Below are 27,277 nucleotides of genomic sequence, written 5' to 3'. Positions count from 1 at the left end.
CAGGAGAGAAGGTTCTTTATTGAGACAGTATGAAGGCTGAGAGGGAGACAGAGTAGAGGAGACACAGGAGAGAAGGTTCTTTATTGAGACAGTAGAAAGGCTGAGAGGGAGACACAGTAGAGGAGACAGAGGGGGGAAGGTTCTTTATTGAGACAGTAGGAAGGCTGAGAGGGAGACAGAGTAGAGGAGACACAGGGGAGAGGGTTCTTTATTGAGACAATATGAAGGCTGAGAGGGAGACATAGGAGGAAGGTTCTTTATTGAGACAGTAGGAAGGCTGAGAGGGAGACAGAGGAAAGAAGGTTCTTTATTGAGTCAGTAGGAATGCTGAGAGGGAGACATAGGAGAGAAGGTTCTTTATTGAGACAGTATGAAGGCTGAGAGGGAGACACCGTAGAGGAGACACAGGAGAGAGGGTTCTTTATTGAGACAGTATGAAGGCTGAGAGGGAGACACAGTAGAGGAGACAGAGGAGAGATGGTTCTTTATTGAGACAGTAGGAAGGCTGAGAGGGAGACAGAGTAGAGGAGACAGAGGAGAGGTGGTTCTTTATTGAGACAGTAGGAAGGCTGAAAGGGAGACAGAGTAGAGGAGACACAGGAGAGAAGGTTCTTTATTGAGACAGTATGAAGGCTGAGAGGGAGACACAGTAGAGGAGACACAGGAGAGAAGGTTCTTTATTGAGACTGTAGGAAGGCTGAGAGGGAGACAGAGTAGAGGAGACAGAGGAGAGAAGGTTCTTTATTGAGACTGTAGGAAGGCTGAGAGGGAGACAGAGTAGAGGAGACACAGGAGAGAAGGTTCTTTATTGAGACAGTATGAAGGCTGAGAGGGAGACACAGTAGAGGAGACAGAGGAGAGATGGTTCTTTATTGAGACAGTACAAAGGCTGAGAGGGAGGCAGAGTAGAGGAGACAGAGGAGAGATGGTTCTTTATTGAGACAGTAGGAAGGCTGAGAGGGAGACAGAGTAGATGAGACACAGGAGAGAAGGTTCTTTATTGAGACAGTATGAAGGCTGAGAGGGAGACAGAGTAGAGGAGACACAGGAGAGAAGGTTCTTTATTGAGACAGTAGAAAGGCTGAGAGGGAGACACAGTAGAGGAGACAGAGGGGGGAAGGTTCTTTATTGAGACAGTAGGAAGGCTGAGAGGGAGACAGAGTAGAGGAGACACAGGGGAGAGGGTTCTTTATTGAGACAATATGAAGGCTGAGAGGGAGACATAGGAGGAAGGTTCTTTATTGAGACAGTAGGAAGGCTGAGAGGGAGACAGAGGAAAGAAGGTTCTTTATTGAGTCAGTAGGAATGCTGAGAGGGAGACATAGGAGAGAAGGTTCTTTATTGAGACAGTAGGAAGGCTGAGAGGGAGACATAGGAGGAAGGTTCTTTATTGAGACAGTAGGAAGGCTGAGAGGGAGACAGAGGAGAGAAGGTTCTTTATTGAGACAGTAGGAAGGCTGAGAGGGAGACAGAGGAGAGAAGGATCTTTATTGAGACAGTAGGAACGCTGAGAGGGAGACATAGGAGAGAAGGTTCTTTATTGAGACAGTAGGAAGGCTGAGAGGGAGACATACAGTAGGAGAGAAGGTTCTTTATTGAGAGAGTAGGAAGGCTGAGAAGGAGACAGAGTAGAGAAGGTTCTTTATTGAGACAGTAGGAAGGCTGAGAGGGAGACAGAGGAGAGGAGGTTCTTTATTGAGACAGTAGGAAGGCTGAGAGGGAGACAGAGGAGAGAAGGTTCTTTATTGAGACAGTAGGAAGGCTGAGAGGGAGACAGAGGAGAGGAGGTTCTTTATTGAGACAGTAGGAAGGCTGAGAGGGAGACAGAGTAGAGGAGGTTCTTTATTGAGACAGTAGGAAGGCTGAGAGGGATACAGAGGAGAGAATGTTCTTTATTGAGACTGTAGGAAGGCTGAGAGGGAGACAGAGTAGAGGAGACACAGGAGAGAAGGTTCTTTATTGAGACAGTAGGAAGGCTGAGAGGGAGACAGAGGAGAGAAGGTTCTTTATTGAGAAAGTAGGAAGGCTGAGAGGGAGACATAGGAGAGAAGGTTCTTTATTGAGACAGTAGGAAGGCTGAGAGGGAGACAGAGGAGAGAAGGTTCTTTATTGAGACAGTAGGAAGGCTGAGAGGGAGACAGAGGAGAGAAACATAGGAGAGAAGGTTCTTTATTGAGACAGTAAGAAGGCTGAGAGGGAGACAGAGTAGAGGAGACACAGGAGAGAAGGTTCTTTATAGAGACAGCAGGAAGGCTGAGAGGGAGACACAGGAGAGAAGGTTCTTTATTGAGACAGTAGGAAGGCTGAGAGGGAGACCGAGGAGAGAAGGTTCTTTATTGAGACAGTAGGAAGCCTGAGAGGGAGACAGAGGAGAGAAGGTTCTTTATTGAGACAGTAGGAAGGCTGAGAGGGAGACAGAGGAGAGAATGTTCTTTATTGAGACAGTAGGAAGGCTGAGAGGGAGACACAGGAGAGAAGGTACTTTATTGAGACAGTAGGAAGGCTGAGAGGGAGACCGAGTAGAGAAATGTTCTTTATTGAGACAGTAGGAAGGCTGAGAGGGAGACATAGTAGAGAAACAGAGGAGAGAAGGTTCTTTATTGAGACAGTATGAAGGCTGAGAGGGAGACAGAGTAGAGGGGACACAGGAGAGAAGGTTCTTTATTGAGACAGTAGAAAGGCTGAGATGGAGACACAGTAGAGGAGACAGAGGGGGGAAGGTTCTTTATTGAGACAGTAGGACGGCTGAGAGGGAGACAGAGTAGAGGAGACACAGGAGAGAGGGTTCTTTATTGAGACAATATGAAGGCTGAGAGGGAGACATAGGAGGAAGGTTCTTTATTGAGACAGTAGGAAGGCTGAGAGGGAGACAGAGGAAAGAAGGTTCTTTATTGAGTCAGTAGGAATGCTGAGAGGGAGACATAGGAGAGAAGGTTCTTTATTGAGACAGTAGGAAGGCTGAGAGGGAGACATAGGAGGAAGGTTCTTTATTGAGACAGTAGGAAGGCTGAGAGGGAGACAGAGGAGAGAAGGTTCTTTATTGAGACAGTAGGAACGCTGAGAGGGAGACATAGGAGAAAAGGTTCTTTATTGAGACAGTAGGAAGGCTGAGAGGGAGACATACAGTAGGAGAGAAGGTTCTTTATTGAGAGAGTAGGAAGGCTGAGAAGGAGACAGAGTAGAGAAGGTTCTTTATTGAGACAGTAGGAAGGCTGAGAGGGAGACAGAGGATAGGAGGTTCTTTATTGAGACAGTAGGAAGGCTGAGAAGGAGACAGAGTAGAGAAGGTTCTTTATTGAGACAGTAGGAAGGCTGAGAGGGAGACAGAGGAGAGGAGGTTCTTTATTGAGACAGTAGGACGGCTGAGAGGGAGACAGAGGAGATAAGGTTCTTTATTGAGACAGTAGGAAGGCTGAGAGGGAGACAGAGGAGAGGAGGTTCTTTATTGAGACAGTAGGAAGGCTGAGAGGGAGACAGAGTAGAGGAGGTTCTTTATTGAGACAGTAGGAAGGCTGAGAGGGATACAGAGGAGAGAAGGTTCTTTATTGAGACTGTAGGAAGGCTGAGAGGGAGACAGAGTAGAGGAGACACAGGAGAGAAGGTTCTTTATTGAGACAGTAGGAAGGCTGAGAGGGAGACAGAGGAGAGAAGGTTCTTTATTGAGAAAGTAGGAAGGCTGAGAGGGAGACATAGGAGAGAAGGTTCTTTATTGAGACAGTAGGAAGGCTGAGAGGGAGACAGAGGAGAGAAGGTTCTTTATTGAGACAGTAGGAAGGATGAGAGGGAGACAGAGGAGAGAAACAGAGGAGAGAAGGTTCTTTATTGAGACAGTAAGAAGGCTGAGAGGGAGACAGAGTAGAGGAGACACAGGAGAGAAGGTTCTTTATAGAGACAGCAGGAAGGCTGAGAGGGAGACACAGGAGAGAAGGTTCTTTATGGAGACAGTAGGAAGGCTGAGAGGGAGACAGAGGAGAGAAGGTTCTTTATTGAGACAGTAGGAAGGCTGAGAGGGAGACAGAGTATGGCGGGGTCAGAACAGCTCGGTCAGAACGCCGCCCACAACGAGGAAAGTCATTCTTGACACACCTGAAACAACTGCTCTGTCTCGCTGTAATGCACTGTATTCACTACTAGGGGTGTGAATCACCAGAGGCCCCGCCATTCGATATTATCACGATACTAGACTCATGGCATTGTAATATCACGATATTACCTGCAAATTATGTCCCCAACTGAAAACGTTGTTAACTTAGTTTTTTTCCCTCACCCCTACTGTATACAAGTACAGATATTGTAATACACACTGTGCACATGAAACATGCAAATGATAATAAGCTATTAGTCGCTCATTGCAGTAGGAAATTATGGTTCATTATTGTGTCAAGATTGTGATGCTAGCAAGGTCTTTAGGTGCTCTCTGTCCTCAGTGTGTTCTTTGGGTTGTTTGGTATCTTGTTTACATGGATGCCAATACAAAGAGACTAGACCAAGACAAGAGAAACATAATACATGAAGACTAGAGCAAGACAAGAGAAACATAATACATGAAGACTAGACCAAGACAAGAGAAACATAATACATGAAGAGACTAGACCAAGACAAGAGAAACATAATACATGAAGACTAGACCAAGACAAGAGACACATAATACATGAAGACTAGAGCAAGACAAGAGAAACATAATACATGAAGACTAGAGCAAGACAAGAGACACATAATACATGAAGACTAGACCAAGACAAGAGAAACATAATACATGAAGACTAGACCAAGACAAGATAAACATAATACATGAAGACTAGACCAAGACAAGAGACACATAATACATGAAGACTAGACCAAGACAAGAGAAACATAATACAAGAAGACTAGACCAAGACAAGAGAAACATAATACATGAAGACTAGACCAAGACAAGAGAAACATAATACATGAAGACTAGACCAAGACAAGAGAAACATAATACAAGAAGACTAGACCAAGACAAGAGAAACATAATACATGAAGACTAGACCAAGACAAGAGAAACATAATACATGAAGACTAGACCAAGACAAGAGAAACATAATACATGAAGACTAGACCAAGACAAGATAAACATAATACATGAAGAGACTAGACCAAGACAAGAGAAACATAATACATGAAGAGACTAGAGCAAGACAAGAGAAACATAATACATGAAGACTAGACCAAGACAAGAGAAACATAATACATGAAGACTAGACCAAGACAAGAGAAACATAATACATGAAGACTAGACCAAGACAAGAGAAACATAATACATGAAGACTAGACCAAGACAAGAGACACATAATACATGAAGACTAGACCAAGACAAGAGAAACATAATACATGAAGACTAGAGCAAGACAAGAGAAACATAATACATGAAGACTAGAGCAAGACAAGAGAAACATAATACATGAAGACTAGACCAAGACAAGATAAACATAATACATGAAGACTAGACCAAGACAAGATAAACATAATACATGAAGAGACTAGACCAAGACAAGATAAACATAATACATGAAGACTAGAGCAAGAGAAACATAATACATGAAGAGACTAGAGCAAGACAAGATAAACATAATACATGAAGACTAGAGCAAGAGAAACATAATACATGAAGAGACTAGACCAAGACAAGAGAAACATAATACATGAAGACTAGAGCAAGACAAGAGAAACATAATACAGGAAGACTAGACCAAGACAAGAGAAACATAATACATGAAGACTAGACCAAGACAAGAGAAACATAATACATGAAGAGACTAGACCAAGACAAGAGAAACATAATACATGAAGAGACTAGACCAAGACAAGAGAAACATAATACATGAAGACTAGACCAAGACAAGAGAAACATAATACATGAAGACTAGACCAAGACAAGAGAAACATAATACATGAAGACTAGACCAAGACAAGAGAAACATAATACATGAAGACTAGACCAAGACAAGAGAAACATAATACATGAAGAGACTAGACCAAGAGAAACATAATACATGAAGACTAGACCAGGAGAAACATAATACATGAAGACTAGACCAAGACAAGAGAAACATAATACATGAAGACTAGAGCAAGACAAGAGAAACATAATACATGAAGAGACTAGACCAAGACAAGAGAAACATAATACATGAAGACTAGACCAAGACAAGAGAAACATAATACATGAAGACTAGACCAAGACAAGAGAAACATAATACATGAAGACTAGACCAAGAACAGATACACATAATACATGAAGAGACTAGAGCAAGACAAGAGAAACATAATACATGAAGACTAGAGCAAGACAAGAGAAACATAATACATGAAGACTAGAGCAAGACAAGAGAAACATAATACATGAAGACTAGACCAAGACAAGAGAAACATAATACATGAAGACTAGACCAAGACAAGAGACACATAATACATGAAGACTAGACCAAGACAAGAGAAACATAATACATGAAGACTAGAGCAAGACAAGAGAAACATAATACATGAAGACTAGACCAAGACAAGAGACACATAATACATGAAGACTAGACCAAGACAAGAGAAACATAATACATGAAGACTAGAGCAAGACAAGAGAAACATAATACATGAAGAGACTAGAGCAAGACAAGAGAAACATAATACATGAAGACTAGACCAAGACAAGAGAAACATAATACATGAAGACTAGAGCAAGACAAGAGAAACATAATACATGAAGACTAGACCAAGAACAGATAAACATAATACATGAAGACTAGAGCAAGACAAGAGAAACATAATACATGAAGACTAGACCAAGACAAGAGAAACATAATACATGAAGACTAGACCAAGACAAGAGAAACATAATACAAGAAGACTAGAGCAAGACAAGAGAAACATAATACATGAAGAGACTAGACCAAGACAAGAGAAACATAATACATGAAGACTAGACCAAGACAAGATAAACATAATACATGAAGACTAGACCAAGACAAGAGAAACATAATACATGAAGACTAGAGCAAGACAAGAGAAACATAATACATGAAGACTAGACCAAGACAAGAGACACATAATACATGAAGACTAGACCAAGACAAGAGAAACATAATACAAGAAGACTAGACCAAGACAAGAGAAACATAATACATGAAGACTAGACCAAGACAAGAGAAACATAATACATGAAGACTAGACCAAGACAAGAGAAACATAATACAAGAAGACTAGACCAAGACAAGAGAAACATAATACATGAAGACTAGACCAAGACAAGAGAAACATAATACATGAAGACTAGACCAAGACAAGAGAAACATAATACATGAAGACTAGACCAAGACAAGATAAACATAATACATGAAGAGACTAGACCAAGACAAGAGAAACATAATACATGAAGAGACTAGAGCAAGACAAGAGAAACATAATACATGAAGACTAGACCAAGACAAGAGAAACATAATACATGAAGACTAGACCAAGACAAGAGAAACATAATACATGAAGAGACTAGACCAAGACAAGAGAAACATAATACATGAAGACTAGACCAAGACAAGAGAAACATAATACATGAAGAGACTAGAGCAAGACAAGAGAAACATAATACATGAAGACTAGAGCAAGACAAGAGAAACATAATACATGAAGACTAGACCAAGACAAGAGAAACATAATACATGAAGAGACTAGACCAAGACAAGATAAACATAATACATGAAGACTAGACCAAGACAAGAGAAACATAATACATGAAGACTAGACCAAGACAAGAGACACATAATACATGAAGACTAGACCAAGACAAGAGAAACATAATACATGAAGACTAGAGCAAGACAAGAGAAACATAATACATGAAGAGACTAGAGCAAGACAAGAGAAACATAATACATGAAGACTAGACCAAGACAAGAGAAACATAATACATGAAGACTAGAGCAAGACAAGAGAAACATAATACATGAAGACTAGACCAAGAACAGATACACATAATACATGAAGACTAGAGCAAGACAAGAGAAACATAATACATGAAGACTAGACCAAGACAAGAGAAACATAATACATGAAGACTAGACCAAGACAAGAGAAACATAATACATGAAGACTAGAGCAAGACAAGAGAAACATAATACATGAAGACTAGACCAAGACAAGAGACACATAATACATGAAGACTAGACCAAGACAAGAGAAACATAATACAAGAAGACTAGACCAAGACAAGAGAAACATAATACATGAAGACTAGACCCAGACAAGAGAAACATAATACATGAAGACTAGACCAAGACAAGAGAAACATAATACAAGAAGACTAGACCAAGACAAGAGAAACATAATACATGAAGACTAGACCAAGACAAGAGAAACATAATACATGAAGACTAGACCAAGACAAGAGAAACATAATACATGAAGACTAGACCAAGACAAGATAAACATAATACATGAAGAGACTAGACCAAGACAAGAGAAACATAATACATGAAGAGACTAGAGCAAGACAAGAGAAACATAATACATGAAGACTAGACCAAGACAAGAGAAACATAATACATGAAGACTAGACCAAGACAAGAGACACATAATACATGAAGACTAGACCAAGACAAGAGAAACATAATACATGAAGACTAGAGCAAGACAAGAGAAACATAATACATGAAGAGACTAGAGCAAGACAAGAGAAACATAATACATGAAGACTAGACCAAGACAAGAGAAACATAATACATGAAGACTAGAGCAAGACAAGAGAAACATAATACATGAAGACTAGACCAAGAACAGATAAACATAATACATGAAGACTAGAGCAAGACAAGAGAAACATAATACATGAAGACTAGACCAAGACAAGAGAAACATAATACATGAAGACTAGACCAAGACAAGAGAAACATAATACAAGAAGACTAGAGCAAGACAAGAGAAACATAATACATGAAGAGACTAGACCAAGACAAGAGAAACATAATACATGAAGACTAGACCAAGACAAGATAAACATAATACATGAAGACTAGACCAAGACAAGAGAAACATAATACATGAAGACTAGAGCAAGACAAGAGAAACATAATACATGAAGACTAGACCAAGACAAGAGACACATAATACATGAAGACTAGACCAAGACAAGAGAAACATAATACAAGAAGACTAGACCAAGACAAGAGAAACATAATACATGAAGACTAGACCAAGACAAGAAAAACATAATACATGAAGACTAGACCAAGACAAGAGAAACATAATACAAGAAGACTAGACCAAGACAAGAGAAACATAATACATGAAGACTAGACCAATACAAGAGAAACATAATACATGAAGACTAGACCAAGACAAGAGAAACATAATACATGAAGACTAGACCAAGACAAGATAAACATAATACATGAAGAGACTAGACCAAGACAAGAGAAACATAATACATGAAGAGACTAGAGCAAGACAAGAGAAACATAATACATGAAGACTAGACCAAGACAAGAGAAACATAATACATGAAGACTAGACCAAGACAAGAGAAACATAATACATGAAGAGACTAGACCAAGACAAGAGAAACATAATACATGAAGACTAGACCAAGACAAGAGAAACATAATACATGAAGAGACTAGAGCAAGACAAGAGAAACATAATACATGAAGACTAGACCAAGACAAGAGAAACATAATACATGAAGACTAGACCAAGACAAGAGAAACATAATACATGAAGAGACTAGACCAAGACAAGAGAAACATAATACATGAAGAGACTAGACCAAGACAAGAGAAACATAATACATGAAGAGACTAGACCAAGACAAGAGAAACATAATACATGAAGACTAGACCAAGACAAGAGAAACATAATACATGAAGACTAGAGCAAGACAAGAGAAACATAATACATGAAGACTAGACCAAGACAAGAGAAACATAATACATGAAGACTAGAGCAAGACAAGAGAAACATAATACATGAAGAGACTAGAGCAAGACAAGAGAAACATAATACATGAAGACTAGACCAAGACAAGAGAAACATAATACATGAAGACTAGACCAAGACAAGAGAAACATAATACATGAAGACTAGAGCAAGACAAGAGAAACATAATACATGAAGACTAGACCAAGAACAGATACACATAATACATGAAGACTAGAGCAAGACAAGAGAAACATAATACATGAAGACTAGACCAAGACAAGAGAAACATAATACATGAAGACTAGACCAAGACAAGAGAAACATAATACAAGAAGACTAGAGCAAGACAAGAGAAACATAATACATGAAGAGACTAGACCAAGACAAGAGAAACATAATACATGAAGACTAGACCAAGACAAGATAAACATAATACATGAAGACTAGACCAAGACAAGAGAAACATAATACATGAAGACTAGAGCAAGACAAGAGAAACATAATACATGAAGACTAGACCAAGACAAGAGACACATAATACATGAAGACTAGACCAAGACAAGAGAAACATAATACAAGAAGACTAGACCAAGACAAGAGAAACATAATACATGAAGACTAGACCCAGACAAGAGAAACATAATACATGAAGACTAGACCAAGACAAGAGAAACATAATACAAGAAGACTAGACCAAGACAAGAGAAACATAATACATGAAGACTAGACCAAGACAAGAGAAACATAATACATGAAGACTAGACCAAGACAAGAGAAACATAATACATGAAGACTAGACCAAGACAAGATAAACATAATACATGAAGAGACTAGACCAAGACAAGAGAAACATAATACATGAAGAGACTAGAGCAAGACAAGAGAAACATAATACATGAAGAGACTAGACCAAGACAAGAGAAACATAATACATGAAGACTAGACCAAGACAAGAGAAACATAATACATGAAGACTAGACCAAGACAAGAGACACATAATACATGAAGACTAGACCAAGACAAGAGAAACATAATACATGAAGACTAGAGCAAGACAAGAGAAACATAATACATGAAGAGACTAGAGCAAGACAAGAGAAACATAATACATGAAGACTAGACCAAGACAAGAGAAACATAATACATGAAGACTAGAGCAAGACAAGAGAAACATAATACATGAAGACTAGACCAAGAACAGATAAACATAATACATGAAGACTAGAGCAAGACAAGAGAAACATAATACATGAAGACTAGACCAAGACAAGAGAAACATAATACATGAAGACTAGACCAAGACAAGAGAAACATAATACAAGAAGACTAGAGCAAGACAAGAGAAACATAATACATGAAGAGACTAGATCAAGACAAGAGAAACATAATACATGAAGACTAGACCAAGACAAGATAAACATAATACATGAAGACTAGACCAAGACAAGAGAAACATAATACATGAAGACTAGAGCAAGACAAGAGAAACATAATACATGAAGACTAGACCAAGACAAGAGACACATAATACATGAAGACTAGACCAAGACAAGAGAAACATAATACAAGAAGACTAGACCAAGACAAGAGAAACATAATACATGAAGACTAGACCAAGACAAGAAAAACATAATACATGAAGACTAGACCAAGACAAGAGAAACATAATACAAGAAGACTAGACCAAGACAAGAGAAACATAATACATGAAGACTAGACCAAGACAAGAGAAACATAATACATGAAGACTAGACCAAGACAAGAGAAACATAATACATGAAGACTAGACCAAGACAAGATAAACATAATACATGAAGAGACTAGACCAAGACAAGAGAAACATAATACATGAAGAGACTAGAGCAAGACAAGAGAAACATAATACATGAAGACTAGACCAAGACAAGAGAAACATAATACATGAAGACTAGACCAAGACAAGAGAAACATAATACATGAAGAGACTAGAGCAAGACAAGAGAAACATAATACATGAAGACTAGACCAAGACAAGAGAAACATAATACATGAAGACTAGACCAAGACAAGAGAAACATAATACATGAAGAGACTAGACCAAGACAAGAGAAACATAATACATGAAGAGACTAGACCAAGACAAGAGAAACATAATACATGAAGAGACTAGACCAAGACAAGAGAAACATAATACATGAAGACTAGACCAAGACAAGAGAAACATAATACATGAAGACTAGAGCAAGACAAGAGAAACATAATACATGAAGACTAGACCAAGACAAGAGAAACATAATACATGAAGACTAGAGCAAGACAAGAGAAACATAATACATGAAGAGACTAGAGCAAGACAAGAGAAACATAATACATGAAGACTAGACCAAGACAAGAGAAACATAATACATGAAGACTAGAGCAAGACAAGAGAAACATAATACATGAAGACTAGACCAAGAACAGATAAACATAATACATGAAGACTAGAGCAAGACAAGAGAAACATAATACATGAAGACTAGACCAAGACAAGAGAAACATAATACATGAAGACTAGACCAAGAACAGATAAACATAATACATGAAGACTAGAGCAAGACAAGAGAAACATAATACATGAAGACTAGACCAAGACAAGAGAAACATAATACATGAAGACTAGACCAAGACAAGATAAACATAATACATGAAGACTAGACCAAGACAAGATAAACATAATACATGAAGACTAGAGCAAGACAAGAGAAACATAATACATGAAGACTAGACCAAGACAAGAGACACATAATACATGAAGACTAGACCAAGACAAGAGAAACATAATACAAGAAGACTAGACCAAGACAAGAGAAACATAATACATGAAGACTAGACCAAGACAAGAGAAACATAATACATGAAGACTAGACCAAGACAAGAGAAACATAATACATGAAGACTAGACCAAGACAAGAGAAACATAATACATGAAGACTAGACCAAGACAAGAGAAACATAATACATGAAGACTAGACCAAGACAAGATAAACATAATACATGAAGAGACTAGACCAAGACAAGAGAAACATAATACATGAAGAGACTAGAGCAAGACAAGAGAAACATAATACATGAAGACTAGACCAAGACAAGAGAAACATAATACATGAAGACTAGACCAAGACAAGAGAAACATAATACATGAAGAGACTAGACCAAGACAAGAGAAACATAATACATGAAGACTAGACCAAGACAAGAGAAACATAATACATGAAGAGACTAGAGCAAGACAAGATAAACATAATACATGAAGACTAGAGCAAGACAAGAGAAACATAATACATGAAGACTAGACCAAGACAAGAGAAACATAATACATGAAGAGACTAGACCAAGACAAGATAAACATAATACATGAAGAGACTAGAGCAAGACAAGAGAAACATAATACATGAAGAGACTAGACCAAGACAAGAGAAACATAATACATGAAGACTAGACCAAGACAAGAGAAACATAATACATGAAGACTAGACCAAGACAAGAGAAACATAATACATGAAGACTAGACCAAGACAAGAGAAACATAATACATGAAGACTAGACTAAGACAAGATAAACATAATACATGAAGACTAGACCAAGACAAGATAAACATAATACAAGAAGACTAGACCAAGACAAGAGAAACATAATACATGAAGACTAGACCAAGACAAGAGAAACATAATACATGAAGAGACTAGACCAAGACAAGAGAAACATAATACATGAAGAGACTAGAGCAAGACAAGAGAAACATAATACATGAAGACTAGACCAAGACAAGAGAAACATAATACATGAAGACTAGACCAAGACAAGATAAACATAATACATGAAGAGACTAGAGCAAGTCAAGAGAAACATAATACATGAAGACTAGAGCAAGACAAGAGAAACATAATACATGAAGACTAGACCAAGACAAGAGAAACATAATACATGAAGAGACTAGACCAAGACAAGATAAACATAATACATGAAGAGACTAGAGCAAGACAAGAGAAACATAATACATGAAGAGACTAGACCAAGACAAGAGAAACATAATACATGAAGACTAGACCAAGACAAGAGAAACATAATACATGAAGAGACTAGACCAAGACAAGATAAACATAATACATGAAGACTAGACCAAGACAAGAGAAACATAATACATGAAGAGACTAGACCAAGACAAGAGAAACATAATACATGAAGAGACTAGACCAAGACAAGAGAAACATAATACATGAAGACTAGACCAAGACAAGAGAAACATAATACATGAAGACTAGAGCAAGACAAGAGAAACATAATACATGAAGACTAGACCAAGACAAGAGAAACATAATACATGAAGACTAGACCAAGACAAGAGAAACATAATACATGAAGACTAGACCAAGACAAGATAAACATAATACATGAAGACTAGACCAAGACAAGAGAAACATAATACAAGAAGACTAGACCAAGACAAGAGAAACATAATACATGAAGACTAGACCAAGACAAGAGAAACATAATACATGAAGACTAGACCAAGACAAGAGAAACATAATACATGAAGAGACTAGACCAAGACAAGAGAAACATAATACATGAAGACTAGACCAAGACAAGAGAAACATAATACATGAAGACTAGACCAAGACAAGAGAAACATAATACATGAAGACTAGACCAAGACAAGAGAAACATAATACATGAAGAGACTAGAGCAAGACAAGAGAAACATAATACATGAAGAGACTAGACCAAGACAAGAGAAACATAATACATGAAGACTAGACCAAGACAAGAGAAACATAATACATGAAGACTAGACCAAGACAAGAGAAACATAATACATGAAGAGACTAGACCAAGACAAGAGAAACATAATACATGAAGACTAGACCAAGACAAGAGAAACATAATACATGAAGACTAGACCAAGACAAGAGAAACATAATACATGAAGACTAGACCAAGACAAGAGAAACATAATACATGAAGAGACTAGAGCAAGACAATAGAAACATAATACATGAAGAGACTAGACCAAGACAAGAGAAACATAATACATGAAGACTAGACCAAGACAAGATAAACATAATACATGAAGACTAGACCAAGACAAGAGACACATAATACATGAAGAGACTAGACCAAGACAAGAGAAACATAATACATGAAGAGACTAGACCAAGACAAGAGAAACATAATACATGAAGACTAGACCAAGACAAGAGAAACATAATACATGAAGACTAGACCAAGACAAGAGAAACATAATACATGAAGAGACAAGACCAAGACAAGAGAAACATAATACATGAAGACTAGAGCAAGACAAGAGAAACATAATACATGAAGACTAGACCAAGACAAGAGAAACATAATACATGAAGAGACTAGACCAAGACAAGAGAAACATAATACATGAAGACTAGAGCAAGACAAGAGAAACATAATACATGAAGACTAGACCAAGACAAGACAAACATAATACATGAAGACTAGACCAAGACAAGAGAAACATAATACATGAAGACTAGAGCAAGACAAGAGAAACATAATACATGAAGACTAGACCAAGACAAGAGAAACATAATACATGAAGACTAGACCAAGACAAGAGAAACATAATACATGAAGACTAGACCAAGACAAGAGAAACATAATACATGAAGACTAGACCAAGACAAGATAAACATAATACATGAAGACTAGACCAAGACAAGATAAACATAATACATGAAGACTAGACCAAGACAAGAGAAACATAATACATGAAGACTAGACCAAGACAAGAGAAACATAATACATGAAGACTAGACCAAGACAAGAGAAACATAATACATGAAGACTAGAGCAAGACAAGAGAAACATAATACATGAACACTAGACCAAGACAAGAGAAACACACAGGAAGCCTCTGCTGTCCCCATGACAACGCTCCTCTCTTCCTCCTGTATCCAGTTCTTTATACTAAAAACCAGCAAATGGAAACTCTACGGACGTGCGATACCGGACTGAAAGGGAGCACAGAAGTGCATTGCTCCAGAGTCCCGACCGTTAGGTTCTGAAGCTCCAGAGTCCCGACCGTTAGGTTCTGAAGCTCCAGAGTCCCGACCGTTAGGTTCTGAAGCTCCAGAGTCCCGACCGTTAGGTTCTGAAGCTCCAGAGTCCAGACCGTTCGGTTCTGAAGCCAGAGTCCCGACCGTTCGGTTCTGAAGCTCCAGAGTCCAGACAGTTCGGTTCTGAAGCTCCAGAGTCCCGACCGTTCGGTTCTGAAGCTCCAGAGTCCAGACCGTTCGGTTCTGAAGCTCCAGAGTCCAGACCGTTCGGTTCTGAAGCCAGAGTCCCGACCGTTTGGTTCTGAAGCTCCAGAGTCCAGACCGTTCGGTTCTGAAGCCAGAGTCCCGACCGTTCGGTTCTGAAGCTCCAGAGTCCAGACCGTTCGGTTCTGAAGCCAGAAAACTCACAATTAGCCTTAAAATGTTGGTCCTGACCCAGCAATTATCAAATCTCTTGACTCTGGATATACCTGTACACCCCTCTGTATTACTGCTGAATGATGTCTTTGAACATGCAGTACCTCCACAGCTAAAGAGATTGGTTTTATCCGGTATCACAGTGGCTAAAAAGCTGATAGCATCACGATGGTTTCAACCGGAAAAAATGTGCCGGAAGGTCTGGACTCTTACATATCTCGATGTGATTTATCAAGAAATATCTACAGCAAGAATTTTGGGTCTCAATGAATCCAAAATGACAATGTGGTTAGAAGTGGTGGAGAGAATAAAAGCTAGCATATAATGGTAGTGTCTGGTTAGGAACAAGTTATAATGGTTGGATTATCCAATGGGGGGTCCGGGAGGCCTTTTGCTTTTTCCAAATCCAACAGTGCAAAAATGCTTCCGCATTTGTCATCGGAGGTACCGTAGTGGCGTGCGGTAATGCGCCTTTCATTTTCCTTCACGCAGCGCCCAGCGGCGGCGTGCTCGCTCAGGTGCGTGCGTGCGCCGGCGTGCTCGCGAGGTGCTCGCGAGGTGCTCGCGCATGCGCATGATATCCCGCCTTAACAATATATATAAGTCACCGCCCCAAATTCAGTATCCAGAAATAGCTCAATTGGCAAGACGCCATGGCTGTGGATCCTACAGCTAGTTGCTGGTGAGTTCGAATCCCGTCAAATATATTTTTTTTAACGTGATTTTTTTTTAACATGTATTCTTTCGCCGGTTAAGGTTAGGCATGGTTAAGGTTAAGGTTAAGGTTAGGCATTGTTTCGGAGTTGGTTAAGGTTAGAACGGTTAAGTTTAGGCGCTGTTAAGGAGCTGGTTAAGGTTAGAGTTTGTCAAAGAGAATGGCAATATTCTTTCTATGGTTAAGGTTAGGCATGGTTAAGGTTAAGGTTAAGGTTAGGCATTGTTTCGGAGTTGGTTAAGGTTAGAACGGTTAAGTTTAGGCGCTGTTAAGGAGCTGGTTAAGGTTAGAGTTTGTCAAAGAGAATGGCAATATTCTTTCTATGGTTAAGGTTAGGCATGGTTAAGGTTAAGGTTAAGGTTAGGCATTGTTTCGGAGTTGGTTAAGGTTAGAACGGTTAAGTTTAGGCGCTGTTAAGGAGCTGGTTAAGGTTAGAGTTTGTCAAAGAGAATGGCAATATTCTTTCTATGGTTAAGGTTAGGCATGGTTAAGGTTAAGGTTAAGGTTAGGCATTGTTTCGGAGTTGGTTAAGGTTAGAACGGTTAAGTTTAGGCGCTGTTAAGGAGCTGGTTAAGGTTAGAGTTTGTCAAAGAGAATGGCAATAGACAGCCTATTTCCGCGCGACAGCTCCCAAAGCGGGCCTGAAAAGAAAGGCGCTTTACCGTAGTGGCGTGCGGTGACGAATGCTTCCGCATTTTTGCACTGTTGGATTGGGAAAAAGCCACACGCGTCCGGGAGGGGGGGGTACGAGCTAGAGCATATGTGTGTAGGTTTTTAGATAACAGGTATTAGGGGTATATCCTGTATAAGACATTTGACTAAATGGTAATTTCATTGGATATGCACTGTAATTAATGCTTGTATATCTTATCGTGTGTTGTCATGTTTGTTTATATGTTTGTTTAAAAAATAATAAAAAATATATATATAAAAAAAAAAAAAAATTGGTCCTGCTGGTCCCGTTCGGAAACCCACAGAACCCAAACCCGCAGAGCACAAACAAACCTTAATGTGTTCCAAATGTTGTGCCTTTCCCCTCCACAACTGGGAGCACACAGACCCGCTGCTTAAAGCCAACCACACCGTGTACAATTAAATGAAAGGTTACATGTTAATATAGTCCCTTTGAGCAAGTTAATATAGGTCCCTGAGGTTCTCAAAACATTATCTTTCATGTTGTTATTTGCTCTGATTATGCATTCTAGCATTTCTCTATACCTCTCTGTTTCGGTCCTGTTCTGCATATCGCTTTTTCTGTTGCTTTAACCCTTTCACTGCCACACGACAGCCGGTTAACCCTTTCACTGACAATACAGAAGGTTAGCCCTTTACTATCACACAACCGACGGCGATGCTCCATCGTTAGCATCATTAGCTCCGCATTTGCGAAGCTAATGATGCTAATGATGGAGCATCGCCGTCGGTTGTGTGATAGTAAAGGGCTAACCTTCTGTCGTGTGGCAGTGAAAGGGTTAAGTGCAAACGAGCCGTGTTTTTCGGGACGCTCACATGGGAGGCAAGTGCCTTTACCTCCAGACTACCGAGAAGACACACTTTAACCCTAACCTTAACCCTAACTTTCTATCTTCACCATAAACCTTAAACGTTAAAACAAATGACCATCCTAGTGTCGCCGTGTTTGTATCAGGGCGGGGGGGCCGTCTTAGTCTAGTGGTGAGAGCTACTCACCCACGACCACAATCACTGTTAGTTTGACTGCCGGTCACGCTGTTTGTTTTGGATTTCCGCCAATATGAAATGTAAATAATACTTATGGCTATTAAATAACATACATACTTTTTTTTTTTTTTTTTTTTTATTAGTACCTTATTTACATCTTCTGATGAGAAAATGGTCAGAGACCTAAATGTGTGTTGCAGCAGCACTGAAAGCCTTTCATAACATGTGACCCTAAGTGAACTCTTGGTGGTGGGAAACTAATTCTTTATTGAGCTATTTCTTCTGTTCCCTGCATGGAATCCATGAAACCGTGGGTTTATTTGGTATAATAAATCCCACCAGACCTGGAGACCACAGCCTGCCCACAGCCCATCTGCAGTAAGTCAAGGCTAGTTTACGACCAGGCATTAGAGGACCTAATTGAAAGACGTTATGTCTTAATGGCCATTAAAACACCAGCTGAGGACTAAAAGAAGCAGCAATGAATGTCGAAAACATCACGCAGGATGGCTTGGAGAACCGCTTCCTGTCTCTCTAACTCCTCCCTCCTCTAACTCCTCCCTCCCCTGCCACTCCCTCCCCAAGCATGCACACACACAGACACACACATGCACACACACAGACACACACATGCACACACATCTCTCCACACACAAGCGCACATCTGTCTGAATATACCTGCATATAATCCTTATGTATGTCTACGTATACACCATTATTACTCAGTAGTACTAATCTTTATATATTTATACTCAGTTTAATCACCTGTACATTGTATATCACTGTTGCACTTTACTGTTACATTTTCACTCTGGTTGGACGCCAAACTTCCTTTCGTTGTGCTGTAATTGTGCCACATGATGACAATACATTTTAATCTAATCTAATCGAATCCAATAAACACACACACGCACGTGCGTGCGCACATAAGCACACTCACACACTTTGCTTGGTGCCAATGTTTCATTCTGTCCTGGTATGTGCCTCTCCAGACACATAAAACAATAATTTCCAACCTTATAAAGACAGAAATAAGTGATCGCAAGAGCTGTAATTTAAGGAGCACCGTGCCTCTTTGAAAACGGCCGTCATTCTGTGGCCGCGTGGTGCGATCCGAGGACACCCCCGCCGACTCTTTAGTTAGTACATTCCGAGCCAAGCCTCCACACCTGGCATTCTAAAATAATGAAGTAATTGGCTTATGGGTATGGCCACGCCCCACACACACAGGCCACGCCCCCCACACACAGGCCACGCACCCCCCCCCCCCCCCCCCCACACAGGCCCATCTGGAAATTAAAGGAAATGCGAGGGGTTAAAAGGTCACGGACTCAGAAACACAAGACTGACAGGAGTTAGGGCTAAGTAAGCTATAGTAGAAACTGTAGTGATGAAGATGAAGATGAACTACAGTAGAAACCTCACTGTATTTCTGGAATGTTATTAGAGATGAATGGTGAATACAGTATGCCTGTGTTTTACCACAGTAATGTTACCTTTCTATAGCGCTTCACTGTACAGGAGGGTTGTGTGTTATATTCCTAGTGTGTTATATTCCTAGTAGGGGTGTAACGGCACACAAAAACCACGGTACGTACCTCGGTTTTGAAGTCACGGTTCGGTACGGGTTTCTGGTACTGGTGGGGGGGAAAGTTTGGCTTTCCATGTTCCACTCAGGGGGGACGTAGTGGGCAGTAACTAACTGTACTCGTAGGGCTGTCGACGAATATTCTATATTGAAATTAATAATCGACTTGTAAACATTTAAAAAAAGAAAATTATAATAACTATATTAGATTGTGAAAAAAACAGCCCCCGGTGGGCGGTCGTTATAGTGGTTAACATACCGTTGTATTTGTTCGGTACACTACACAGCCGTTCGGTACGGTACGGTACACACTGATGCGGTTATGTTCCTAGTGTTGATGTTATGTTCCTAGTGTGTTATGTTCCTAGTGTTGATGTTATGTTCCTAGTGTTGATGTTATGTTCCTAGTGTTGATGTTATGTTCCTAGTGTTGATATTATGTTCCTAGTGTGTTATGTTCCTAGTGTTGATGTTATGTTCCTAGTGTTGATGTTATGTTCCTAGTGTTGATGTTATGTTCCTAGTGTTGATGTTATATTCCTAGTGTGTTATGTTCCTAGTGTTGATGTTATGTTCCTAGTGTGTTATGTTCCTAGTGTGTTATGTTCCTAGTGTGTTATATTCCTAGTGTGTTATGTTCCTAGTGTTGATGTTATGTTCCTAGTGTGTTATGTTCCTAGTGTTGATGTTATGTTCCTAGTGTGTTATGTTCCTAGTGTGTTATGTTCCTAGTGTGTTATATTCCTAGTGTGTTATGTTCCTAGTGTTGATGTTATGTTCCTAGTGTTGATGTTATGTTCCTAGTGTGTTATGTTCCTAGTGTGTTATGTTCCTAGTGTGTTATGTTCCTAGTGTGTTATGTTCCTAGTGTTGATGTTATGTTCCTAGTGTGTTATGTTCCTAGTGTTGATGTTATGTTCCTAGTGTGTTATATTCCTAGTGTGTTATGTTCCTAGTGTGTTATGTTCCTAGTGTGTTATGTTCCTAGTGTGTTATGTTCCTAGTGTGTTATGTTCCTAGTGTTGATGTTATGTTCCTAGTGTGTTATATTCCTAGTGTGTTATGTTCCTAGTGTTGATGTTATGTTCCTAGTGTGTTATGTTCCTAGTGTTGATGTTATGTTCCTAGTGTGTTATATTCCTAGTGTGTTATGTTCCTAGTGTGTTATGTTCCTAGTGTTGATGTTATGTTCCTAGTGTGTTATGTTCCTAGTGTTGATGTTATGTTCCTAGTGTGTTATATTCCTAGTGTGTTATGTTCCTAGTGTGTTATGTTCCTAGTGTTGATGTTATGTTCCTAGTGTGTTATGTTCCTAGTGTTGATGTTATGTTCCTAGTGTGTTATGTTCCTAGTGTTGATGTTATGTTCCTAGTGTGTTATATTCCTAGTGTGTTATATTCCTAGTGTGTTATGTTCATAGTGTTGATGTTATGTTCCTAGTGTGTTATGTTCCTAGTGTTGATGTTATGTTCCTAGTGTGTTATGTTCCTAGTGTTGATGTTATGTTCCTAGTGTGTTATGTTCCTAGTGTTGATGTTATGTTCCTAGTGTGTTATGTTCCTAGTGTTGATGTTATGTTCCTAGTGTGTTATATTCCTAGTGTGTTATGTTCCTAGTGTGTTATGTTCCTAGTGTGTTATGTTCCTAGTGTGTTATGTTCCTAGTGTGTTATGTTCCTAGTGTGTTATGTTCCTAGTGTGTTATGTTCCTAGTGTGTTATGTTCAGTGATGTACCTGAACGCGTTCAATGAACGATCGTTCATGAACGCGTTCGTATTTTGGGCGAACTTGAACTGAACGTACTGTATATCCGCTAACTGAACGTAATTGAGAACGCGTTCATTCTCAACCCTGTGTAACGGAGTTCAAAAGTGCGTTCATTCTCAGCACTCTATTATAACGGCGTTCAAATATGTGCCATATTTCATAATGCATTTCAGCCGAATACTCAGTTAAAACACTGTAAACAGGCTTAAAGATTATGCGTAAAACCACCCGATCTGGCAACCAGCCTGTCACCCCCTGCTACGTCATCAGACTCCTCCTCACAACAAGCAGTGGAACAGGAATCACTCGGAATCTGCGCGCAGAATAGTGATGTGCCAAACGGATCATTTCAGTGAGTGAGCGATTCGATACACGCTCACCGCAATGAACCGATTCACGGAAGCGACTCACGGCTCACGGATCATTGACACTTCCGGAGGAAGTTGCGTAAGCCTAAATATGAAGCGCGAGCGCGAAATTTTTTTTGCCGATGTTATACAATTACATACAATTATACATACAATTGTTAAGGGGATGCAGACCAGAGAAAGACTTTCGTCTTGTTTACATCAGGATCCCCCTGTTTACATCAGTAATCATCTGTAACATTTAGAATTGATTTCAAGGTCCTCCTCCTTATATACAAAGGATAAACATTGCGATCATCTACAATGTTAGAAGAAAATCAGGGATGCAGCCTTTGCTAACTATGCACCAAAGTTATGGAACACACTACCTATGGACATTAGCTAGATCTCTTAATATTTTCAGAAATAAGCTTCAGAAATAAGCTTCAGAAATAAGCTTCTCAATGAATCCAAAATGGCAATGCGGTTAGAAGTGGTGGAGAGAATAAAAACCAGCATATAATGGGAGTGTCTGGTTAGGAACAAATTATAATGGTTGGATTATCCAATGGGGGGTCCGGGAGAGGGGGGTACGAGCTGGAGCATATCTGTATTTGTATATCCTATTGTGTGTTGTCATGTTTGTTTATGTGTTTGTTTAAAAAATAATAAAAAAATAAAATACAAAAAAAAAAGCAGTTCTAGGACGAGGGTGATCAATTGCATATTTGCATCACGTTACGTTAGCATAGCCTATTCATAGGCTACTGTTGTTTAACAAAAGACACTAATTAGCGCCACTCGACTCCTATACAGCCAAATAAGTATGCTATTCATTCAGTTGTCTGTGTCAATGTCTGTCAATAGGTATAGTACTACTATTCATTCAGTTTCTCATAGAAACGTGTCAGACTTTGAGCCCCCGATCGACGATATCCGTTGAGTTCAGGACTTCATTAAGCCATTTGATGGAGAAGCAAGGTGGAATGCTTGTATCAAGGTGATGCTCCCAGTTAGCATGCCAAGTGATCAATTGCATATTTGCATCACGTTACGTTAGCATAGCCTATTCATAGACTACTGTTGTTTGACAAAAGACACTCATTAGCGCCACTCGACTCCTATACAACCAAATAAGTAGTATGCTATTCATTCAGTTGTCTGTGTCAATGTCTGTCTAGTCATTCAGTTTATCATAGAAACGTGTCAGACTCTAGTTGAGCCCCCGATCGACGATATCCGTTGAGTTCATTGTGTGTGTCTGTTGTGCATGCCGGGGGGGGGGGGGGGGCGTGAACCGACTCATTGCCAGACGTGAGCGATTCGACTCACGCTCACGGCAATGAATCGGCTCTTATGAACGAGTCGCTCACGACCGACCCATCACTAGCGCAGAAGCCGAGAGCTGCAGCAGCAGCAGCAGCACTCGCTCAGTCACAGTCAGACTCTACCTCTAGACGTCGGCGTATGCATTTAAAAGAGTTTACAATTCAAACGATTAGATAAACTTCTACTTTCAGCCCGGAAATGCATTCTGATAAACTGAATTAAGGATAAGCCTCCATTTTTACAAATGTGGTATAGAGAGATCTTCGGTGTGCTCCTACCCTATGAAAGACACTGTGCAATGCATAGAGTCAACGACGCTTCCTTTCAGGAGGTGTGGGCCCCACTATTAGACTATTATCCTGCTGAAATGTATCGGATCCTTCTAAAGGCCCAGTGCCCCATTGTATGGACAAAATAAATATATGTATGTAATGTCTACATGTGAATGCGCTCGAGGCAAGTGCAATACTGTACAGTGCCTGTCTTGGTCTGCTTTCCTTTGTGCTTGTTTTTCTTTTTGTTTTGTTTTTGCTTGCTTATGGTGTGGATGATGGCATAGAGATGAACTGGAGGACCCCCCCCCCCCCCCTTGTCCCAATGTGTGTTTTTGTAATGTAAGTAACTGTACGTGAAAAATCTATAATAAAAAATAAATAAAAAAAGAACTAAAAAGAACTAAATTAGTTCATTTTTGAAACCATGAACTTTAGTTAAACATTTTGAATTATGAACTATGAACTGAACTAGTTCATTTTAAAAATTTTGAACTGTGAACTGAACTAGTTCATGTAGAAAGTGAACTTTCCCAACACTGGTTATGTTCCTAGTGTGTTATGTTCCTAGTGTGTTCCTTGTTTCCAGTTCTCTGTGTGGGTCCATTATCATTTCCTGTTGGTTCCACTGCGTTTGTTACCCTGTCCGTGTTCTTGTTGAAGCAAAGTCAGTGTTTTCCTGTGTAACCGTAGTTTAGTTGTTGCCCTCTGACAGCGTTGGCTGAGAGGTTTTAATTTTGTGTTTTTGCCAGAACTCTTGTTTGTCGTGCTTTAAAGGAACACGCCAACATTTTGGGAAATTAGAGTTTTCAAGTTTTTCTTTATTAGTTGTCGTGCAGAAATACAGAATACTTTTGCATGAAATGCTTCTTTCTGTTTTGCTCCTGAGAGTGTGCTAGATAAAAATAACAAGATAGTGTAAAATAGTATAATATGAGTATAAAATAGAAAGTCAAGTACGTAAACAAGTGTAAACAAAACAAAAATGTTCAATATACATATGTACAGTATATGTACAGTATATGTACAGTCTATACTTCTGTACAGTCTATACAGTCAGCTACTATACAGTACAGTGTAGAATGGTGAGGTATAGCTTAGTGGTGTTGAGGTGCAAACCTTGTGGTGGTGAGGTGCAATGAGGTGCAATGAGGTGCAATGAGGTGCATGGAATTGATGCCAAATATATAAATATATAATATAAAGTATAAATCGCTGCTGGCGGGACAAAACCTCATAACTCCAAAAACCCAACTTTTCAGCAGATGAAAAAAACGAACACAGATTTGAGGGTGAATAGAGTTAGGAGGTTTAGACAGATGATCGGTTTAATGCTTTCCCATTGTTTAAACTTTGTAAAACCCACACACACATATGGAGGATGATCTACGGAGTTGATTTGTATAAAAAAATTAAAAAAAAAAAAAAATGGAGTTATGAGGTTTTGTCCCGCCAGCAGCGAAATATAAAGTGTGTTAGTGTCTAAGTGGGTAAAGTGGGTGCTACAGTGTGTTGTTTATTTAAAGTGAGTGTGTGCGTGTGGATGTGTGTGTTGTGGGTGTATTTTATGGTCTGTTATTGTTCATTGTTCATTGAGCATCCTGATGGCCTGGGGATAGAAACTCATTCTGAGTCTCTCTGTGCTTGCCATGAGACTCCGGTATCGCTTGCCTGACCGCAGCAGTTCAAAGAGGCAGTTGTTTGGGTGGCTGGGGTCTTTGATTATTCTCTTAGCCTTACCCATACAGCGCGTGTTGTAAATGTCCTGATAGATACCAGTTCCCTCTCTGTGCGTTCAGTAGAAAGCTATCTGGCTGCACGTTAGCCTAGCTTAGCACAATGAATCGAAGTGGACATGACCGGTTAGCCTTCGGGAGAGGTGTTAGCTGGACAATGCCTAGGCTAACCGGTCATATCCGTTTCCATTCATTGTGCTAAGCTAGGCTAACATGCAGCCAGATAGCTTTCTACTGAACGCACAGAGAGGAAACGGGCATCCATCTTCTTGTCTCTCTCTGGAGAAGACGGTAAGCTAATTCCCCCCAAATGTTGGCGTGTTCCTTTAAGTTAATTTATAAATGAAAGCTCCTTTGACGCGCTGCCCGCCTGGTCTTGTCTGCCGTCACCAGCACCACACGCAAGCCGTGCCACTGCACAGCGGGAGGCTGGCGCCTCGGGCGTCCAAGGCCCAGAGGTGCAGGACATAACTCTCTCTTATCAGCGGTCGTCCTGGTAACAGTTCAGCTGTCGAGATGAGTGATGCAGGAGGAAATACGGACTAGAATTTGTCACGAAATAAATAAGTTGTAATTTATTAATCCCCGTGGCGGACACCGTTGCTCTGCATCTGCCCCGTCCCAACCCTTCCAGAGTGTCGTGCCCCTCCAGTCCTCCAGGCTTCCCACCCTCTAATACCCTTGGTTCCCCCACTCTATCCCAACCTAGCTACTCTCCCTCTCTTCCTCTCTCTCTCTCTCTGATTACAGGATGGGGTGCAGGTGTGTGTGTGTCATCTGGAGGAGCTGATTACCAACCCTACTTAGACCTGGCCCAGATGTCATGAGGCTGCCAGATCCTAGTTCCTTATTTCCAGTCAGTCCATATTCTCGTGCCTTGTTGTTCTATTTATCAGTCCGTGTTCTATTGTGCTTTTAATGTCCTTGTCCTCCTTCTGCTCACAGTTCCTGCCTGGCTCCACTCCCTGTTTGTTGCCCCATCTTGGATTCCTGTGAATGTCCTCTGCCATGAACATCCCTGGACTGTCTGAGTACCCTCTCCTAGCTACGAACCCCTCGCCCGTCTGACTGCCCCGCACCTGCTCGCTCCCTGGACTGTCTGAGTACCCTCTCCTAGCTACGAACCCCTCGCCCGTCTGACTGCCCCGCACCTGCTCGCTCCCTGGACTGTCTGAGTACCCTCTCCTAGCTACGAACCCCTCGCCCGTCTGACTGCCCCGCACAGGGATTAATAAAGTACAACTTCACTTATTTTGTGACAAATTCTAGTCCGTATTTCCTCCTGCATCACTCATCTTGACAGCTGAACTGTTACCAGGACGACCGCTGATAAGAGAGAGTTATGTCCTGCACCTCTGGGCCTGACAGTCTGAATACCCGCTCCTAGCTCCGCATTCACTGTATGCTTGTATGCCGTGACAAATAAAACTCTTGACTTGACTTGACTTG

General features: G+C 40.1%; 1 protein-coding gene across 1 annotated transcript in view; it reads right to left on the bottom strand.

The window, feature by feature from the left end:
• LOC311229381 (collagen alpha-1(VII) chain-like) overlaps positions 1 to 27,277 on the bottom strand; it is a gene marked incomplete at its 5' end in the record, with an annotated part of 170,676 nt that overhangs the window by 105,438 nt on the left and 37,961 nt on the right. The gene's annotated exons all lie outside the window — the stretch shown is intronic.

This window comes from Notolepis coatsorum (genome assembly GCF_963971535.1).
Source record: "Notolepis coatsorum genome assembly, chromosome: 6".
Lineage (NCBI taxonomy): Eukaryota > Metazoa > Chordata > Actinopteri > Aulopiformes > Paralepididae > Notolepis > Notolepis coatsorum.
The sequence above is the reverse complement of the archived record's forward strand: the minus strand, read 5'-3'. Positions and strand labels throughout refer to the sequence as shown.